Source organism: Mercenaria mercenaria, unplaced genomic scaffold (genome assembly GCF_021730395.1).
Source record: "Mercenaria mercenaria strain notata unplaced genomic scaffold, MADL_Memer_1 contig_1851, whole genome shotgun sequence".
Lineage (NCBI taxonomy): Eukaryota > Metazoa > Mollusca > Bivalvia > Venerida > Veneridae > Mercenaria > Mercenaria mercenaria.
This window is the reverse complement of record NW_026459862.1, coordinates 2,987-7,460: the sequence shown is the minus strand read 5'-3', so window position 1 is coordinate 7,460 and position 4,474 is coordinate 2,987. Positions and strand designations below refer to the sequence as shown.

The window sequence follows — 4,474 nt, the reverse complement described above, 5'->3', positions numbered from 1 at the left end:
CAATTTTTAGGACAATTTTGACCTATCTCTACCTGGTAAAGTGTTTCTTGTGGACTTATATTTTTTTTCTCCCTTTGTTGTTACTGTAAATAACTTATGACAATATTGTTTATACATCATTGACAGATATCAGTCCATTATGTTATACTGCAGTAGAGAAAATTAGGTGCTTTCCAGTAGGGTACTTTGTATTGCATGGCAATACTTCATTCACTTGTTATTCTAGATTTACAGAGTCCCGAATTAAAAGGAGCTTTAAATAGTGCTTTTCAAAATATAAATACGTTTGAACAATTTCGTTTATTTGACGTCTTAAACTGATGTATGATATATGTAAAGTTCTTAGTCTCGTTCCGAAACTAGCACGGTCTTGAATACTGTGAAAAGAATACGGAAGCAATTAATGAACTTCAGAAAGTGCTAAAATACTAAGTGTTAGTTTTCATTCAAAAAACGATGAAATACAAAAATATTCTAATAGATTTTCCCTGTTTCAAACGGACATACACAGAAGAAAAGCTAGGCACCTAAAAACTATACGTTATTTTTTCGGTATTGTAATCACTAATCCCAAGACTTCAAAAATTATGCTATTTGTAATATGTTCTTCCGAATTACTCAATGTTGTTATGAATTTATATGGCACTCGCAAATGGAACAAGTTAAAAGGGATATAATAATACAGTATATTGCAAATGGGGCTTGAATATGTTTGACCTACCAATATTTTAACCTCAATAAAATCAAGCTGGATTAAACGAAACGAAAACGATTAAAAAAAAAATGTATCATGGAAGGAAATAATAAAGAAGAACATAAATCATTTATGAGGAATATTTCTTTTAAGTGCAATGCAAATAGAAAAAGACGTATTGAAATTCAAGCATAAAAACAAATTTGTATAATTATGACATATTAGTTACATGGAGTAATGAAAGTCCGCATAATACATTAGAACAATTTGGCAAATTTCATTTGCAAAACTAATACATTTGTTACGGTAACTTTCAAATTTTGTATCTGCAATCAAAAAGTAAAATGTTTAACACTTACAATACTGAAACAAATAATTTTTAACAAATTTAATCTGTTATATATAACATACAACATTCCTAGTACTGAATTCTTGAATGGTCATTAAGGTTTATTTCATCCATCCCAAAGGAATAATTAAAACAACATTCTCCTTGTAATATTCGGTAAAAAGATATGCACGAAATTCTGTAAGTCCACACCATTACTTAGCAAGGAAAAAGTGTCGCTTTACAGTAATAACTTTGATTCAGTTTTCATGTTACAAACATTTTTTTTTCATAATAGGTATGTCATTTTTTTATTGATTCTTAAATAATATTGAGATCTAGAATGGAGTATGATATTGATTTATCAACCTGTTTTATTAATCTCAGAAGGTTTAATATTTCAACAAGCTAATATAAGGCATCTTTTAACTCTTAGTGTATATTGTTTCCATGTGTTCGACAATTTATGAAAACTGAAATAAGAGAACTACATTTCGGGCTACCGCCTTGGCACGGTCAGTTGTTGGACAAAGTCAAGTGTCCCACTTTCTTTTAAATACCAACTGGGGGTTTAAAACAATTCAGTCGCCTCGCACTTACCCGAAATGTTGTACTGACTATGCTGCGAGATTCATCTAAATTGGTGTAAATAATATCTGTACTTTACTGTACATTTTTAAATCAAAATAGATTTATTGCGAGGACCGTCTCTCTGTTAGCAGGAACTATAACCCTTAGCCTTATTTTTGTTTCGTAAAAACAATTACTATGAGATCATTTTTTATTTCTTTGGACAGGTACAACCTTTCTTGTATTTGATCAAATCAAATAGTTTTTTGAGAACAACAGAATATTTGGACTTCGGCTCTTTGACAAATGAATGAGTGGGAAATTCACTTCGTTGAGATTTTGTCATGGAAACGCTCAACCACGAAATCACCTAAAATTACACACCCTTGAAAAACACCTTGCCAATGCGTTATCATATCAGATTTAGCCCAAAGTAGTTCTCTCTTGTGTATTTTAGATATGTTAAATTGCTGACCTTGACTGATACCTCGTCCCCAGCTTTCAAATTAGCCAAAGATGAAACATAGCTACCATAGGAGTTAAAATATTTGTTACTTGAAATTTGATGGGGCTGGACGCTTGAAATTATTTCAGTTTCTACCTCATCTAAAATGTTAAATTTATATATGCCATGTTTAATGGGTTTGCTTGTGTCTTTAACATCAGGTTTGCCAGTAGAAGGATCACATTGCTCAAATAAATCAACAAAAGAGTATAAAAAATAGGTTCCGTCTACTGGCACAACCAGCCTGCCATTCCTGTAACGAATGCCATATCTTTCGAATCCACTGGTGTCATAAAGTTCCCGCCCGTGCCTCCATTCTCGAACTGGTATCATTTCTGCCCCTTCATCACCTGAAATAATTCAAAAGTATATCTAAATAGAACAATTGTTATTTGTTGCCATTCTTGGTCACGATAAACAGATAAATATTAGCTGTCTGCACTCATCACAAGTAAATCTTAGGTGCTTTTGCACTAGCTACATTCTCGTATATACAACTAATATCTTGAATAGACCTAACATTTTCTTGTAACATATTATACTTTATTATTCAATACATAATACGTGATTGTGAAACAAAAAAAAATAATATTTTCTTTACTTTTTCTTAAGGCAGGTTGTTCTTTTCCAGTGAGATTTGCGGCTGGCTTCATTTCCCAGAATGTCTTGTCGTAGATGCTCATCAGGCGGAGTCTGTTTTTATTCAGATACTCCTGTTGTCGGTCTTTATCTTGTGTTTTGGTTTCGTCATATTTTGTGGAAATTGTCTTAAATTTATAATGTGCAATATATAAATATAAAATGTACTCCGTTTTAAGTTTTCTTTTAACGTCTTGTAAACGGCGTATGATTACTTTAAACTATCGTATTGTGTGCCAGTTTGTATTATGATATACGGTGTTAATGTGACGTGGCAAAAATGTAAACATAGCCTTAACCTACTTTAATTGTGTAGATTTCTAAATCAGGTAGTTTAAATATTTGAAATTTAGCCAATAAGCTGATATCTTGATAACCTTGGCGAATAGATAAAAATAGATAAAACAGAGTTTTACCTGTAAAAACTGATTCGTACTTTTCAAGGAATAGAAATCGAAACAGAAACTCGCAAACGTTTTTGTTTTGACATGAAAACAGTCCGCTTTATTGAACGCTGAAGTGTTTCATGCAGATAAATTTCAAGGTCATTGTTCTTCAAAAGAATTCATTAAATCAATTGTAAAGTATTTGATTTCAATAAATCATCAACCAAGAGGCCATTGCCTGGGTAGCGTTGCTGTGTTTATAAAAGCATTATGTATTATGAAACACTACTTACCCTTTCTAAGTAGTCATGTAATAAATCAGCTGTTGTGTCACATTTAAGGGCTCCATATTCACCCGGCAGGCAAATCTGATCGTTCCGGACAGTTGTTGACAAATCGGGCATAGTCAAAACCAGAGCTAGCACTGCAGTTAGACATATTATTACACTTTAATACTAAAACACCGATAACAGCGTATTTTAGCTTTTTATCCATTATTTATGCTTATAAATCGACTAATAATTTTGCAAAATAATGTTTAAACATTCGCTATCCGCAGTTGTGCCCGCTTGCCAACATTAAGATTTTATCTCTCTAACATTGTAGACGATCGATATACTCGCGTAGCTATTCAACCGATAACGACTTGCTTCGTATGACAGCTGTTTTATATCGAGGACAGTTTAATTGAAAAGATATCCTGCCACAAAACTATTTTGTTAAGATAAACAAAAGCAAATATTTTGAAATGACGCATTGAATCCTGGGGTAACTGTCGCAGATTACGCAATGCCTTCGTTGTCCATAACATGTCAACAAGAAGCAACTAGGTACAGACTTAAAATGATAGAAGCTAGTTCCCTTGGTTTATCTTGCAAAGAGTACTTGAAAACTTTTAAGCTATTACGTCACATTTGTAATTATTCCACTTCATTAAGATGTGTAATTTGTATTCGTTTAACCTGCATTTAGTCTGCAGAAACAGTGTTGCAAGCATAAAAAACAACAATAAAAAAACAACGTTTTCTACCAGAATATGATATGCTATGCTTATTATCTGACCTATATACAAAGACATTGAGTTTCATGTTCCTCGGAGAATACGTTAAAACAAATTAAAACAAACTCGCCCTAATATTATTGGTACATACGTGTGTTCTGATCTAAAATCTTTAACTCTTTTTAGTCATATAAACAACGGTGTCTACATGTAGTGATGAGCACTATGCTCAATTTAATAGTGCTGTATCAAGCTGTAGACACCTGACATGATACAAAGCCAAACTACATTGTTTTGACACAGGGCTGACTATTACAACTATCCTATTCATGCTTAGCACTAAGCGAGGAAG

General features: G+C 32.6%; 1 pseudogene; it reads right to left on the bottom strand.

Annotated features, from left to right (window-relative positions):
- Window positions 1-820: 820 nt before the first annotated feature.
- On the bottom strand, window positions 821-3,762 carry LOC123554722 (tumor necrosis factor ligand superfamily member 15-like; annotated as a pseudogene).
- Window positions 3,763-4,474: the final 712 nt, after the last annotated feature.